This window comes from Neolamprologus brichardi, chromosome 23 (assembly GCF_056152115.1).
Source record: "Neolamprologus brichardi isolate AB-2024 chromosome 23, ASM5615211v1, whole genome shotgun sequence".
In the NCBI taxonomy this organism is placed as follows: Eukaryota; Metazoa; Chordata; class Actinopteri; order Cichliformes; family Cichlidae; genus Neolamprologus; species Neolamprologus brichardi.
In genome coordinates, this window is record NC_142125.1 from 11,630,491 (window position 1) to 11,649,126 (window position 18,636).

The following is an 18,636-nucleotide window of genomic DNA, read 5'->3' on the forward strand; positions in this document are numbered from 1 at the left end:
ATCAATATCAGCGTATGTATAGATCAGGGGATCCATCGATAGGTTGTTGCCTATTGCAGAGGCCCGCAGTATGGATACCATATAGCAGCTAGTTGAGATCGAGTGATTGGATTGTGTGAAATGGGAGAAATAATAGGTCGTGGAGAGCATAAAACTTCACCGAGGTCGTTAAATACTTTTTCAGCTACTATAAGCACCGAGTATATTTATTACGTTGTGTACTGCTGCTTGTCACTAAGTAAAATCTGTCGCACACATAACTAATAATTCAATAATCAATTTGTTAAAGCACGCACAGCGTTTTTGACTTGATGACCTGTTACAGTGGTGATTTTCCGTTACGTCACTAAATGCCCAAAATTTACCGAATGAGTCTATGGCAACGTGAAGTTCAGTAAAAAAAGAAATAAATAAAAAATAAAATAAAATAAGAATAAGTAATACATGTTATTTATTTTATATAAATAAATAGATAAACAGGTGCATATAATAAACTGCCGTGTGCAGTCTATATATGCAGTTGTGTGAGCCTACATGAAATTTGCTCATTAATCTCCTCAAATCACAACATAAACACCTCTGTGTGTGTGTGTGTGTGTGTGTGTGTGTGTGTGTGTGTGTGTGTGTGTGTGTGTCTGTGTGTGTGTGTGTGTGTGTGTGTGTGTGTGTGTGTGTGTGTGTGTGTGTGTGTGTGTGTGTGTGTGTGTGACAGTAACCAGCAGTCCTGTGTAAGTCGTTAGTTGCTGCACTCTGTGAACACAGTTATCAAGTGAGGAGCCATGGCATTTACACCGATGTTATGTAAAATGAGCCCATTAGGATTTCGACCCGAAGCTGGGGAAAAAATAGTCTAACACTCCAGAAAGTGGCATCACTAATCATTTGCAAATTGCATAAAATAATTTCCCTGAGCAGTGTTTACCAACTGTTAGGTCACGGCCATCCATTACTTCACTGATGAATTGTGATATCACCGTGGCCTTGGCACACAGCTCTCCTGCAAAGGATGACCCTAAAAACTGTGTCTTTGCTGATTGCCAACGGGGGATGGTGGCTTTTGGCTTGTGCCATCAGGAGAACAGCAGTGTCCGCTTGGGTTAATGTCCCTGTATTGATCCCAGCAACCACTGCTATCGAAAATGAATTACCGAAGCCCGCACAGCAGCGAATCCGTCATCTGTGCTCAGCCAGCCGGCCAGAGCAGCTTATTGGTCGCGGTGGTGATGGATGTTAACTTTCATTGCTGGCTCCCTGCTCCTAATTCACCAGGGTTTACAACCCAAAACAACGCGCTGAAAAGTTTTATGCTTTCACCAAGAACTTGTAAACTCAATAGCTAAAGCTCGCCCTTCGTCTGTCAGTCTTCTTTCAAATCTGAGTCTGTTATTAGGCCACATGTGCGGGTCATCTTTACTCAGGTGAGGCCTACGACTCCAGCAGGGCGTGGGGAAGTGAAGTGATCAGGACACGTCGCGTATTCCAGACAGTTCAGACAGTTCTTTAGTTTTGAGCGACTTCATCAAACCTCGTTCACAGAAAGCCAAAATAAAATTTGAATTGAAAAAAACAGCCATTCCCCCGACCCCCCCTCAAAAATCCATGCATCCGCCTAGAGCTTAGTTTTAATTTGTATTTTAATGTTCTCTTTTCGAATACCCAAATAAGCATATCCTATGGCAAATACAATATGAAATATTAACTGTGTCAATACCTGCGGTGTGACTGGGGCGATGCTGCGCAGACCCGGTGATTTATTTCATATTAATAATAGCGGGCGAGGCGGTGGCCTCAGCACCACGTTGGCATCGACTTTACACACACACACACACACACACACACACACACACACACACACACACACACACACACACACACACACAACGCAACGATTGTGCAGCACTGTTTGTGTGTTTTGATTTCCTTGTTATTAACATCAAATTATATTTTTAAAAAGTGAAACATTTCTAAAAGTATGTGTGAGTTTGTAAAGTCACCGCTGGAGTCTGTAATGAGGCCCCAAAGCGTTTTGTTTTTATCTTTAAGCACTGCTGTCCTCTGCTGATCAACTAATCAATAGTGAACCCTCAACCCGGAGCTTCGATCAATGTATTTGTGAAAGATCGATAGTGGCCAAAAAAATGTAACCTGTGAAAAAGGCTTAAGTTACGTCTGTCCAGTGATGTGTTTGACCTGTGTCAACAGGCATTTTCATTACAGGAAGCAGTTTAAGCCCTGCTACTCATGTGTAGTGCTGGAAACTGCAGACTGCACACTACAATTTATTTTTCGCTGCGTGAAATTCTCTTTCGAAAATTATTATTATTATTATTATTATTATTATTATTATTATTATTATTATTATTATTATTATTATTATTATTATTATTATATTAATAATAATAATTTATTTTTAAAGAAAAGCCACACATGAGAAAATTTCCAAGACAAAATTTCATTTTATGTAATTGTAACACAAAGACTTTTTGTTTTTTGAATCGGACCAGGGCTTCTGTAAGCTTGTCTATTTTCCCAGGAATCACTCGATAAAGACAGACTAATCTTTTCATGACTTCTTGAATGACTCCGTGGCTGATGCATCACGCTTAATGTATTCTAAAGTATATTTACTTGAAACTGGCTATTGGCAAAAGTTAAGTAGCAGTGTTTAGTAATGTCGCATTGATCAGGCCTCTGAGCAAGTCAGCGGGACGGGGCTCTGCTGCACTCATCCCAGTACACACACACGCGCGCGCGCGCGCCGGTGTGGCCTTCCTGGAGACTAAACTTACCACATGTATCTTGTTTGCCAGTGGCTTTACTTTAAGTAAGTGTGTGTGTGTGTGTGTGTGTGTGTGTGTGTGTGTGTGTGTGAGAGAGAGAGAGAGAGAGAGAGAGAGAGAGAGAGCGACATAACTGTTTAACAGTCACAAGTACGACATCAGAATTTCACATGGCCGGCAAAACGCCAAATGTATTCCAATTATTCAGCGTTTGTGTCGCTCAGCTGTGCACGCGGTGCTTTTTCAGTGCTTGATTTTCGTCCTAATTTTATAAACCTGATCTTTTTTCTGCAGACCTTTAACTTTTACAGCCTCGCCTTCCAACATTTTCTGTAAAGTTTCAATAAGCTACAGGCCAAATCAATGTCACCCTGCATTTTGAATGTTCCATGTTTGTCCTGTTAAATCTTTAAACGGCAGCCCACTGTTTAACAGTTTGTTTCACAGTCAGAGCTCTGCAGCCAAGTTTAAAAGACCTAAATGCTGAAAAAAAGAATCGCTTGCACATTGAATAGCTGTGTTTGTAAAGCGTTTGCCTGCAGTTTGTTAAGGAATTAGTGTGTTGCCATAGATTATTATTTAGGTACATTTGCATTTGAAAGCGTCCAGCAATAGAGGACCATAGTGATCAATAGCCCTGGTGCCATATTGATCTATCCGCAGTCTGATCGATTGGCAGAAAGAATTGGACGCACGTTTCTTCTCTGCTCTCGGTTTCACTTGACATGAAAACAAACTTGTATAGAAACGGAGCGTCCAGCAGGCCGCTTCGCTTCTAAAAATATTTAGAACAACAGATGCCAAAAACAGGCCTGATATGCCCCCCAAAGACTAATCAATAACCAGCACGGTAAGCTGCTTCTTCATATGGTTTTATCATAAATTATACTGAAACATATAAAGCAGACTCTGAGATGACATGCTTAAAAATGCATTTGATTTTTTTTTAAGAAAAAAAAAGATTATTTGTATTAGATCTGTTTTTAGTTTAGCTTTTGATAGTCCACGCTTTCCTGAAATTTCCTTGTGTGTCTCTTGTCATTCAGAAAGTTCGGTTACGTTACGTGGCGTGCAACAAAACAGGAAAAGCGCGTTCAAAGGTTTCCGCCCGTCTTTGTCACGTGATTTAATTAAAACACACGCAATTTGAAATAACGGCACACGAAAAAAAATTCCAGAATTTAAACTAAAGTTTAAAAAAATCCTAAAGGTCATTTAATTCCTGCAGATATATTCTAATTCCAACCAGCCTGGCGAAATAACCATCACTCAGGTATGTTCACGTGATGTCACTGCAATCAATAGAGCTACTAATCACAAACACATTCAATACACTATTGATCTGATCGGGCTAAATGTTATACGGATTAACTCGCTTTTTCTCTCGGATTCATCCAACTTCTGCTGGCAACACCACGATGCTGCGTGTGATGACAGCACGACACGCAAACACATGAAATAAGAGAGAATTCAACCTGTTAAACTGCTTCGTTTCTTTCATTTGCTGTACATATAATATTAGTCTGTGCACTTCCGGTCTTATCAAAAATATCGAAACCGAGTAAAGGAGACAAGCTATTGAATTTTTTTCATGTTCCACCGTAAAATAATTTCCCAGCGTTTCTGAGAGGATGTCATTTATATAAAGTGGGGAAATATATATTTTGCAGTATTAAATGAAACTTACTGCACAACTCTACTGTTTTTCAAAAAAAAAAAATTTTTTTAAATATATATATAAAATACATTAAGGAAAAGGCACGTCGCTTGAATTACACTTCTTACTCATTCACATTAATCTGCAAACTGAGAGAACATTTGGGGAACTTCACAACGCCTGGGGGGCTGCGTGGGTGTGCGCATCTGTAACTGACTGCTATGGGACTAAGATTGTAAGTGATACTACTATCTGTGTGTGTGTGTGTGTGTGTGTGTGTGTTTGTGTCCATTGCAACCCATAATCCTTAATTTAAATTTAAACTTGGTGCCTTTATATTTGTGTTTATGAAGCAGTATAATTTTACTATGTATTTCTATGATAGATAGATAGATAGATAGATAGATAGATAGATAGATAGATAGATAGATAGATAGATTTTTAAACGGAACAACAAGTAAAGTGACTCGGTTTGAACCAAACTCAAGTGTCTTTGGATTTATTTATTTTATTTAGTGTTTGCAGTCCTTTGCTGTGTGTATCTGATTGACGATATAAGTGGTGGAATAATTGTTGTGAGCAATACACACAGCAGTGTGTGTCTGCAGAACTGTGTGTATAAATGTGCACATGTTAGCTGTAGGTTACCTGTTTAATAGATGTAAGGTATATAGTACATAGTAAGGCGTGTTTATAATTTTTCTATACATATAGGTTTGGATTTCCCAAATCTACAAACATTTTTATTTTTGTGGTTTAACTCCAGGATTAGAGGCAAAACAGACAGCAATGCCGATGTGTATTATCCTACATCACCTATTGGCCTTAGCTAATACGTCCATACATTTATTCAGCTTTTTGGATTGTAGATTAAAATGATTATAGATTGTAATGTGTATGTATTATCTCACAAGCTAGTTAAGAGCATTATACATTGTTCTTCTCCCACTGCCCTTGTGGTTTTAAACTACACAGCTTTTCCCCCTCTTAAGTACTGCTAACGCTGGATTTATTAGGCTTAAAGAATAGTCTACACATCTTCCTCAAAGGGGATCAGACATTAAGTGTAGATCAAAAGGATAAGGTCTTAAAAACAGAACAATGCTTCTCGCACAACACTTTTTCTAATTCCCATATGCATGTTAATTCGGGGATTGTACATAGACCTTTTAGCCTTTTGTTTCAATTTATACTCACGCGCACAATAATTCTCATGGACAGAGGGGTTTTACACTCCCCGTGTTTTTATAAAAACTGTGCCCAAGATAGTGGAAATATTTTGATTTGCATGAAAATCTTGTCATAGGAATTCTAGTTATGATACAAAGTGAGGGAACTGGACACAGCACAACCATGTGACCTAAAAAGTAATATAAATGCTGTATTTAGAGCCCAAATACTGCAAGTGTTTTGTTTTTTTCTTCCGTTCTCATTTTGTGGAGACACGGAAGAGGAGGCGTTGATAAATTTAAAGTGCAGGCTCAGTCCGCTGTGCTTTTGTATTTTCTCAGAGACGGCTCACTGTATGAAACAGTGACACAGCTTCAGGGAAAGTGATGGACTGCTCGGTCGGATTTGTAACATTCACAAACACAAAATAGAGCCAGTGACCTACTAGTCATTCTGGCTCCGAGATCAAACATTTTTTGGTTTACTGCGAGCGCAGCTCATGTCTGCTTTTATGAGACGGTGTAAATGGTGAAATATTTCTCTGCCAGTATCATTTTGTTTTCTTGTAAACTGTAAGTTGTAAAACCTCAGAAGCAAAGTGTGAAGGGGAAATGTGAACCACTGGCTTTTGGTTTAACCCCCCCCCAACTACCCATATACACAACTATACGTGCCCCCCCACACCTCTTTTCCACCTAACCACCCACCCCTCCCTCAGTGAAACTCCCACCCTACACACCCGATCGAGCAACCGTTGCTAAGCGACAGAGGGAGAGATGGATTGAGGAGACATAGTCAATCAATTCTACAGAGAGAGAGGGTGAGAGAGGAAGGGAGGCAAGGGGGAGAGAGAGAAGGGAGGGAGGGAGGGAGAAGGTAAAAGAAAGAGAGAGAAGAAGAAGAAGAAGAAAGCTAGAGGAGAGGAGGGGAGGACAGGATGCAGAGTGATTGCAGTCGTATTGAGGCTCCAGTTCGGTCTGAAGACACTCTTTTGAAACATCTATCTTTGTTAACTGTACCATGCCTCCGAAAATAAATCCATCTCTGCAGCTGTCCACCCTTCCATCTTTGTCCAAGTGCTTTACTTTAATACTTTTATCACTACAAATTACAGTCTGCACAAGCAGCCTGTGTTTAATATTCCCTCACTCAAAAGAGAGTTAATTGTATATTGCATGCACTCTTTCTCTCCGGGCTCCCTCTCTTTCTCCATTAGTCACTGCTGCACGCACACACACGGACACACAAACACGCAGACGCCCGGCAACACCACATGCCCCTCTGTGTGTCTGTGTGTGTGCAGAACTGGGTGTTGAGCGCATCGACTGAGTATCGATCCCACCACTCACCTCCCTGCAGTCAGCTCTTGTCCTACATAGCATGCCCTGTCTGATTTCTCCCTTAATGGCTTTTATCCAGCTCCAATCTTTATTTAAACTGAAAAGTAGGAATTAGCACCCACTTCTATCCTAGTCTCTCTTACCTTTTCTTTTCATTGTCATCTTGGAGTGAGTATCGGCAACTATCGGTCCATTGACCCTTCTCTCTTCCTCTTCTGGCTATGACTGCCTTCCCACTCAGAGGTGTGCAAAACAGTAGTTTGTTTCCTGGCTTCTTACTGTTCCTTACATGTGCTATATACAGATATGCCCCATGTAGTAGCGCAACTAATTTCTGCTATTGATTAAGCTGCCGAACCCTGTGTCGATTCATTGATCAAGAGTTTGGTCCACAAAATGTCAGAAAATCGTCAAACATGTCCATCACAAGCTGAGGCCAACATCTGCCTGTGACTTGTTTTAATTAAGGAATAGTTAATAATGCGATCATTACGATCAAGTAGAAAAGTTATTGATTGATCATCAAAACTGTATCTATTACATTTGTGCTAGCTGAACACTAAGTTAAGGGTAGGTCAGCTGCTTGCACGTGTATGCACATATGTCAAGATTGACCCTCATAAAGATGCTTCAGTATGAGCGAGCAGAGATAATGCACGGTCCTTCTGCTGTCAGTGAGGCTGAAGAAACTACAGAGACTGCTTTTGGAGACAGCCTTTTTTATCTGATAAATGTGCCTTTTAAGCACGTGATCTTTAACTAACTAATAATTGCAGGACTAGCTGTATGCAACTTGTTACTGCTGTGTTATTTGAATTAAATGCCATTAATCAATCATAACTGGGGTCACGAGGCAAGTCAAGTTATTTAAAATGTTTTTATCCCCCCCCCCCCCCCTTGCATTGTCATAGCAACAGGGCAGACATCTCAGATGAGCAGCATTTATTCTGCACAGACTACTTTTCATATCGATAGCCCTTCCTTATTGTGATCAGCCAGCCACAGCCTAGGGAGGAACCCTCTCCGTGCCGTCATCCCTTTCGATTTGATTTGATTTGTTGCTCATAGAGGGAAGTGATGGGAGAGACTCTTATCTTGGCTGAGCAGAAACAAGCCATACCAAATAAGACACATCGGACTATCTGTGCTGGCACACACAATGGGGATTAATTGATCTCCTAATACCACAGATAAATCAATCCCTTCCTTCCCCCCTGAGCTCTTCGGCCAATTGGACAGCCCGCCATTTGATCAACAGAGCATCTCTAGCCAATGAGAGGAGAGCCGGAGCTTGACTGACAGCGAGCCCGGAAAAAAGGTTAGGGAGAGGGGAGTCCATCAGAAAGCTACTGGCAGCAGGAGTGAAAGTGGGGGCTGTGGTGTAGTCTGTGTTGAGTATAAAGCAATCCACAGAGAGCACAAACATGCTCAGAGGTGGAGCCAGGCTGCATAAGAAGATGTTCTAAGTAATAAATGTTATCTTTGCTTCTAAATGTAATAAAGACGGAGAGGAACCGTTTATTTTCAGAGGCGAGGAGCAGAGAAAGACAGAGAAAACAGCATATGACTATGAATGAAATGCAAGACAACAAAATAAAAGAATAAGAGAACAGATTTTACACATTAAAAATCCTTAAGAAAAACATGTTTTTGCAGCCGCTCGGCTGCCGACCACGCTGCTACATCGCCAGTCAAGACATCAGCCATTTTCTCACAGTTACCCCATCTTATCTCCACCTTCGTTTGATCCATCTCCATTAGACTCTCCCCTATACGGCCCACCACCACCATCATTCTCACTCTTTCACTTCTTTTGTATCTCCCCCACCCAATCCTCTTCTTATCAGCACCTTGGCATTTCTGTCATTCCCACAAACACTATTTTCCTCATACAGCTCATATAATAACAGGCTAAAAATATGCCTTCTTTTTTTTCTTTCCAGTATTGATTTTGCCCGTAGCATTGTCTATGGAGAGAGAGAGCGAGAAAGGGAAAGAGAGAGAGGAGAAAGACAGAGGGCGGGGGAGAGAAATGAAGTAGAAACAACTGGGAAAAGAATTACTTTCTACGTATGTGGTAATGCTCTCACCTTTCCTATTTTACTTAACTGGAAAACCATACTCTGCTTTACCACAGTGCAATACCTTTCAATTAAAAGGTAAACACATTTACGGAGGTCCTTTCTCTGGCATTTTCACCACTCAACATCTCAGAGCACTAAAGCACTCATACGCTGTATGCATTTAATAATAAACCGCTGGAATTAGAGAAACCTTACCATTGCAAATGTGGCCCAGTTCAGCTTTTCAGGGAAAATGGTTGGCTCTTTTGGCACTGGTGTGTAATGGGAATGGAGAGAGTTGATCAATAGGCTATTGATCGTAGCTGGCCAGAGTCTGGGGAATTGAGAGTGAGAATAGAGGGGAGTTAGGGTGGGGGTTGGCTCCAGGTTGAATTTTTAAAATGCTCTATTTCAGAGATGACAAATAGTCTATTTGAAAAGGGAGAGACAAAGGCATAGAGAGAGAGATAGCGTCATAAAGAGCCGGAGAAAGAGTTTCTGCTTGTGTAGCTCTCTGTGCAGAGAACTGAGACCTCCCTGTTTCCCAGAAGTTACAGTATTTTGGACGGGAGATGCTGAACTACAAAGACAAAGGGAGCAGGGACTTCTCAGGCTACAGCAGCTTGTGTGTATTCTGGCGGCTAGAAGAAGAGGAGGAGGGGGCTTATTATAAAAAAATCCTTCAGATCTAGAGACGGTGCTTTAAAAAGAGCATGCAGACAAATATTTCACACCAGAATCCTGCATCTGAAATCACGCTTAATCTCATGTTTCATTTACATAACTATGTATTTTGATTGCAGGAATTTTATTTGCCAGTATCTCGTTTGTAGGTCATCGCATAAATTTAGCTTTTAAAGCAAGTCACTTACGTAAAGCTCAGAATGCAGTTGTTCATGTTTGCCTCCGTAATGACACAGTATACTACACTTGGTTCGTGCTACATGATTTCAAACATTGAGCATCAGGTCATTGCCCCCCCCCCCCAATAAAAAAAGTTTAACATAGTCCAAAACTATACAACAATTTATCCTGAACCCCTCAACAGTCAGCCACCTGGATATATATATTTCCAAAGCATTTTAAAAGCATTTTACTTTCAGAAGCTCGATTAACACATTAATCTTAACCTAATGAGAAACTAAATCTACACTTTGATAGTAAATACAAAGAGTTATTATTCTAAAGAGGCTAGTTTTTGTTTTTGTTTTAAATTTGCCCTTTGCTTGTTCGCGGCTTTTTAATTTATATCTGGTACCAAAAAAAGTTGCGATTTTATCCCTCTCTTCCAAATTTTCTCTCAGCACGTGATCTACATTGGAATCACGTATGCATGTTACAAATACACACGCAGGCTTGTAAACACGGAGATACAAGCATTACTCGTAAACGTTACCCAACTCAACTGCAGGCAATGGAGAGCAGTTAGAGCACTGGTCTGTAAACACCCTTGAGAGGAACCTATACCTCCGTAAAAATTCAGCTGTAAATAATGTATTGAATGCAAACTTAAGGTCCATGGGGAGATATGGATAGGCTCATTACTCTTTTAGTTTGCTGGCCTTTTACATGGTCCGCACAGCTCTCAACAATCGACTCCAGATGCTCCCTCTCTCTGTTTTGATTTAAAGATGCTTTTACCTGCGGATATTGTTGTGGATATAGGTATTGTTTTTTATTTCCTACACATCGCCCTGAGGTTTGAAGGCTGTTAACTCGTGGACCCACCCACAAGCTCTGTGCCCTGTTAAGGTGTGTGTATGTGTGTGTGTGTGTTATCTGTAGTAGTTGAGGTGAATATGCGTCCTATGTCTGTGTTCCCTGTCCGGGATGCATTGATCTCGAAGCAGGATGTCAAACATTTTAACGCCGATCTTGTCCTTGTTATTGCCTCGCACATCACGGTTGTTAATGCATTAAAAATCGTTTGTCCCTATCTTTCCAAACTTATCTCACCCTACTGCCCTGAGCAACACAAGAATACCCCTCCGGTGTAACATGCTCACCACTCTCACCCCCCTCCCTCCACCCTGTGTTTCCAACCATGTCCCTCCATCCTTTGTCTCAATCAATCTTTACGACACCCGGTTGCATCTCTCTAATGTTTCCGGACTTGACCGTATCCCCGTTCAAAAATTCTTAATTAAGCCCGTTCTGTATGTTTACCGTCGGGTAAATTACAATCTGACAGGGCTAATAAAACAACATTGGCGAGAGAAGGCCAAGAGGAGCATGTGCTATGACCCTTACCTCTTTCACCTGTCTCTATCTCCGCCTCAGCTTATCTCCCTCCATCCCCACCTCTTCATATCTCCATATTTTCTACCTCACAGGGTTTGAGGCAGGAAGGGAGGGGATGGGAAGAGACACAGGGTTTTGTCAGCAGTTGGTCCATCGCTGTCAGCGTGACTATTTGTTTTAAATACTCACATGTCATTACGCTGACATATCTTGGTAATGCCATTCAAGCTGCTTGATTCTCGTCTTTGATTATTAAGATTCATGAACCTGCCTGCATGTCAACTCTTACAGATATGAGTCATATATCTGCATTCACATCAGCATCTTTCTTCATTTAGGTATTGACTCATGCAGTGTTCTCACATTCTGCGATCTATAGCATTCACAAGTGTGTGTGTTATATCTCTATTTCTGTGCAGTTTTCTCTGATCACTTGAGAACTGCCATTTGCTTTCATGTTTAAGAGTGATGGAGCGAGGGCATGTCACGAGAACTGCTTAAACACTAAGGAGGACAAAAACAGCAGGGCTGAGCCCAGCAGCACCGAATACGGTGACCTTGTAACGTACACACAAACAATATGTACGACAACTCGCCTGATGAATGAAAATCAAATGGGACTTTTTATAGATTTGTTTAAAGCGTCTATGTCCTAAATAACTGCTACGCTTTATTTGCATGCAGGTTTTCAGTATGTGGTGTGACTGAAACAAGTGCTGTATACTCAGTAAAATAGGTCTCATTGTTATTATTTCTATCTTTTAATAATTTTTTAGTCATCATTTTTGTAATAATCATTTAATAATATTTTTTATCACTACATTGTTATGTGAGTAATTAATCTGTACGTACATGCAATGCATGTACTAAAATAAATATTCTTACTTATCTTCAGAAGCACCAGCTGTGCATCGTCACACACATTGTTTCACTGTGCAACGTGCACGGGTTATTTTATTTGTGTTATCAGATTATGTTAGGTCTTGTGTAAAATTATGAATCCAAATCCAACCAATGTAAGCTACTCTTTATAGAGAAATCTAGATATCTGATGGAGGCCTGGACCGGCATTTTTTCAGAATACATGTCAATGCTCACAAATATCTGGTGGAAGAATTTAAATCTGGTGACTTCAAAAGCCATAGCAATATGATTCTTATAATTTCCATACTCATCAGCCGTGCAGCGACCCCTTGTGCCCTTTGAAATGTTTAATCATAGAAAAAAGCAATGACTCGGGCTAACTCTGTATAGATTATCAGTGACCTCTGCCTCTAACTCAGGCAAACAAAATGCCCATCAGATCCTTTTACTTTAGGAGAGTTGAATCTTTGTATAAAAAGGTCTAATTTCTTTCGACTCGTCTCCCTTCACTGAGGCACTACACACTTGGATTTGATCTGCTCATCAGAGAGATGTTCAAATACCAAGCTGCAGTTTGTGGAAAACATCAGAAGAAAGTTTCAGAGTCCTGTTATTCTCTGCAGTGGCAGTCCTTTTCAGCTTCCAGTCGTGACTCTCAAACTCCTTCTAGCATTCCTCAAGAAATTCACTCTCCAGTCATTAACAATAATAAAGAAATCAAGCTAAAATTGATTGGATCAAAGATGAGTATAAGAGCATCAACAAACTGTTGTTTATTTGTTATCCTTTAAAAAAAAATCATATTAATCAGATCAGATTTCAGTTCTTCCGAGACATGCTCCATCTTCAAAATATATGCGTCTCAGTGGAAAAGGATTAATACTGTAAAAAATGTCTCTCCTTTTCTGGGATTCAACTTTTCACTCAAATTGTTAAGCAGATATTATCAACTGCAATAAGATGCCGCCCCTCTCCGAGCCTGGTTCTGCCAGAGGTTTCTTCCTGTTAAAAGGGAGTTTTTCCTTCCCACTGTCGCCAAAGCGCTTGCTCATAGGGGGTCATATGATTGTTGGGTTTTTCTCTGTATGTATTATTGCAAGGTCTACCTTACAATATAAAGCGTCTTGAGGCTGTTGTTGTGATTTGAATTGATCTGAATAGAACTGAATTGAATTGAATTGAATAAAGCGTTTTTTATTCAATTTGAAACAAAAAACTGACGTATCTTCGTTAGCGCTCTCAGATTTTTGAACTCCACTGTGTGCATATTAAACAACTGGGTTATTCTGGAGAAGCAGCCCTGCAATGCTCCCAAACCAAACCCTCCTTTTAAACTCAGAACAACCAGCAGGACAGAGCTATAGTTTACTTTACTACATCAAAATTGACATGAACACCAAACTGTACTCTTATAATATGGAGCCAAGTTCAGGAGATGAACCGATTTAAAATCTTTTAAGAAAGTTCCCAAGAAACAGGTACTTAACAAAATGAAGATTATGTATTTTGTGCTTTCCATTTTCTCGAGATGAGATGAGTGTACTGCTTTTAAGGACAACACACTTGATCACGGGAGCTTTGTGACAATGTCACACAAACAGTCTGACTGAAGTGGGTGGTTCAGTGGACTCATATGTGATGGCAATGTATGCAACCGTGTGTGTTCTTGCAGTTTGTATATCGCACTAGACCACCTGACAGCTACCGAGCCCTGTGGGATGGCACTGTTGTGTCTTACACTTGGCTGAACATATACAGCACATCAGAGGTGTAACAAATCCATTCCTGGCTGCCAGAACCTTTCAGAGTTTCTGTGCCTGTGAACAACACATCTTCAGGTTTCCACACCTCAGAGCTGATGTGTGTCTGACACAGAGACACGGATGAGATTTAGCCTCACAGAGAAGTGTGTGACTGAGGAAAGACATCGGGGTTTGGAAAGTGTGTTTTCAAGAACTAGCACGGTGTGTGTGTGTGTGTGTGTGTGTGTAAGAAGCATTTGTGTCTAAATGCTGTCTTTAGAGTGGGTTAATCAGAGTGGAGGTTGAGGAGAGTGTCAGTGTCTCCGGTGAAGAGTCCTTGAGCCCTCTCTCTTTCTGTGTTGACACCTCTTAACCTCAGTCTATCATCTCTCGCATTCGCACACTTCACTTCTATTGACACTTGCTACACTGCAGCTCTCCAAAGAGCCGAGGAGAATCCACTACAGTGATTGTCCGTGTGAGGGACGCCTCGGAGCCCGCAGAGAAGGGAGGATTATACGCTACATACGGAACCAGAACCGATGGGATTTGCTGCTTGTTTGGTTTCTTTACAAAGGAAAAAAAATGACTGGGTTAGCCGTAGATCAGGAATTACAAGCTGTCTCTCAGCCTCGGTCTAAAAGTGCTGAATCCTCATATGCATCCATTTGTGGATTAATCGCCCCCTCTTTGTTTTCCTAATGTTGGGTAGTGTATGTGTTCTTTGGTGTCACTGGCTAGTGTAAGTGGGGTCAGGAGCTCGAGGTCAACTAAGAAGAGGTCAAATGTCATAGAGCAGAGGGTCTTGTTAAAATACCTTTTAGCCTCCTTCAGGGATATTATGTAATGGCTCTGGGAATAGGTTAGGTTGCAGGTTTTGACGCTTTTGTTGTGGATGATATACAGTATGTGTTTACGCCAGATGTAAATTCAGGACCCTTTTTAAAAAATCAAAATGCAAAGGAAGTGCTGTGAGGTCAGCAGGGGTTATAAGAGGTCAAGTTTCTGTGTTTTTCTGGAGTATTTTGGCCTGGAGGTTGCATCTTAGGGGGAAACAATTACTCTGTGTAACACCTCCGAGGGTTGACAGCTAGCTTGCTGATGCAGAATGATTTTCTTCATGTTAAAAATTAAAATCTTCAAAAGCTCTTCTTGCAAAATCTTTTTTTTCTTCTATGACAGAAACACTGGCTCGCCCAAAGAGGTTAGAGTAAAACTGGGTTGTTCTGATCAATATATTGGAGGCATTTGAATATCAATACAATAAGCTCGCTGTCTTCAATCTTAATTTTTAATATGGTGATAATAAGTGTATTAATTTTCATAACTTTAGCTCAATAAATTTGGAATATGAGTGATGGTGGCCCATTTTTGCACAGCAAATATGCACGGCTCTGCTCTGTGCTGCCATTGATCACTCCTGTGCCTTTTTCTCTGCCTCTTGCTTTGTCCTCCATTCTCTCCCTCTTTCCTTCCCCTCACACCATTGCACTGTAAAATTCATCCTTATTCTCCGCTTCAGCAAGCTAACTGTGCGCACTACCTTTTATCAGTCCAGAACTGTTAAATTAATAAATTGATATTGACGAGCTATCAGCCGGAGGGATAAATTATTTGGGAGCAGAAGGCTAGGGTCACATGACTTTTAGTACACACGATTCTGTAATTATTCCCCACGAGAAGAACCGTGGTGTGGTGCATTGCCCTTCTCCCCCCAGAAATGAAGCACCGTGCACACACACACACACGTGAGGACCTATAAATATCCTGACACACAGCGGATTGTGGAGGCTGTGGGAATACTGATGATCATTACTGCTATCATAACCATCATGATACAGGATGCCAGCCTACTGCAGATTATATGTTATCATTAAAATTTACACAAAATTGAGGTGTAAAATTAGAATGTGGGGCTCACACATGAATGCAAGATATACTATACCGTACCTTACATTGCTGGCGGCTGAAGTGCAATGTAAAACAAGGAATGAAGCTCCTGCAGCTGACCGTCTTCATTCGGTAAGAAATGCAAATGAGAGGTGCAATCTGCGAGGGAGGTGAGCGCTGCAGATGAAGCCAGCAGCGCACATGTCAAGGGTGCCAATCATGGTAGTGCTCTTGTTGCCCTCCGGCCATCGCTGACCTTTTGACCCTGGCCGTGGCCTAAATGTCAGGGGTCACGCATCAGGGTCAAAGGGGACCACTGCAAGACCCTGGCCAGGGATGGATCACCATGGCAACGGTACTCACTATAGGAGGAGAGATGGGGGTGGCATGCATTCTGTTTGCTATGATCATGCACAGGGAAACACACAAGGAGAAGCATCACATCTGTGCTTTCTTTTCCTAAAAGTCAAGCTAACCCCAAAAAGTTTCCAGTGTGCACCCACCCACCCACCTACCCATACACACACACACACACACACACACACACACATTCACAGCTGGACAAAACCCATGAAATCCTATGTGAACATGAGGAAATCATGCTACTTAGTCACACCTACATTATGGTTTTGGCCTGCACACCAGGGCCTGGTTTTACTTTGTTTTTGTGTTTTGTTTTTAGGACTCATTGGGGATGAATGGCTAAATAATCGCATTGGAAATTAATTTCCATAATAAAAAATGAAAAAATGGCAATAAAAAGCAAACCTTTAGCCCAGTTAAATGTGCCTAAATATTATCTGCTACAAACATATCATGCATCACGTCTTCTTAACAAGAAAATCCGAAAAGGTTGGCGGGTTGAATAAATTCAAACTTTGCAACATCGACTTACATTAAATGGTCGAAAAGCTGCTGGAAATATTCGCTTGCACCTTGCGTCATCTAGTGGTCGGATCCGACCTCGTCCTCTGTCCTGCTGCTCGGCACCTCAGCACGGGGGAAAGAAGGGGGGAAAACCCCACTAGTCTGCTTTTGTCTCCGGGGAGCTCCGGTCGATGCCTCGTCCCACCATATGTCTGATCGCAGCTGCCAATCAACAGGTCAACGCGACCCCGGGGAGACAGACACTGGTGGGGAGAGATCAAACAGTGGACCTCGGGGATGGCAGATGCAGATGAAAAAAAAGGCAATAAAACATTGCTTCAAAGATGACAACCGTGCACTGGGAGGCAAATTATTGTTAACAGTAATCTGCAGAATAGCGCCTCGCATTCTGATCGATTGACTATTATGGAGTCTTTGAAGCCGAAGTAACGCCGGGCTATTGTTCATAGTGGGACACAACCAGAGAAAAGTAGCTGGTTTTGGTTCAACTATAGCGCTTCCCAAGACTTAAATACTACTTACTTCTATGCAATCATGCTTTCTAATAGAGCTGCAATTTAGGCTCTCCAGCCTTTAGGGCCTATTGAGAGCTATTCAGCTGCAGTCACACAACCACAACTTACAGAGACAAATAATTAAGTGAATGAAGACAAAAAGCAAATACTAAATAAGCTGTTCTTAATATTGCAAGTTTGACATTTAATTGCATTTACTTGCATTTTTTTTAAAATATACATTCATTTTCAGCCTTCACTGGATGAAACAGTATCATTATTTCTTGATTTACAACCTGCTGAACACCAGTTTATATATATATATATATATATATATATATATATATATATATATATATATATATATATATATATATATATATATATATATATATATATATATATATATCAGAGGCAAGGACCCCTGCTTAAATAAAAATACTAATCTTTAGGATTTAAAGTGTTATGAAAGGGAACTTTTTATATCAATACATATTGAAATTTATAGATTTTTAATACACTGAATTAAGGCTGTTAAATCTATTTGTGACTATTTATGATTATCAGTGTCCATCTGAATTTCTTTTGACATTTCGCTGAGCATTATCATTTCAAATAAGAGAAAGGCAGGGAGGACATGTCCTGTGACACATTCCCTTAAATCAGTCACAATCGGTGGGTTGAATAACTGAGCTACAAATCTAGTCAGAGAAACGTGTTCACAAGACAAACAACAACAACTATAAGGTGAAAACTATAAAATCCTGCACATGAAAAATCATTTTTCTAGCTGCCTGTATAGCTTCAGCCACCCTCCTGTGTTGTGTGAACAATGATACACTCTGCCTATAGTCAAATCAGCGCGATACATGCAAACTAAAGGGAAGCAGCTTTGGAATGCTGCTGTAAATGTAGTGTATTAAAACACGGCCATAATGTTTCATCGCCGTCTCAGCAGGACTGATCTTCTTACCTCACTCTCTGCTAATCAGCAACAAATCTTTGGGCCTTAATCTACGGCCCCCTGCACCCTTCCGCCCATCTCATTAGATTAACAAAACGACATACGCATATGAACACACACACACACACTCACACACACAGAGCTCATGACCTCAATCTGATTCTCCTTAAAACGTTAATTATAATCTGGTATGATTATGTTGAACTAAGGTGACGTTACGCACAATATTTTATCTGGAAGAAAATGCAAAAGACTGCTCTGGTGGGCTCTTACGTCTTTAATATGTCAAATATCTACAAAAAAGAACAAAAACACTGTCAGTGAACTTCTCTTCATGTGACGTTTGAATGATTTTAAAACTGATTGTGTCTGTTTATTTAAACAGTTTGGGAATTCTATGTGTGTGCATCGTACACTAATGCATGTTTGTATGCCTCTGTTTGTGCGTGCGAGTGTGTGTGTGCGCGCACGCGAGTGTGTGTGTGTACAGCAAACATATGCAACCAAATTAAAGCCTTAAAGCTGTTGAATTGAAGAGGATTT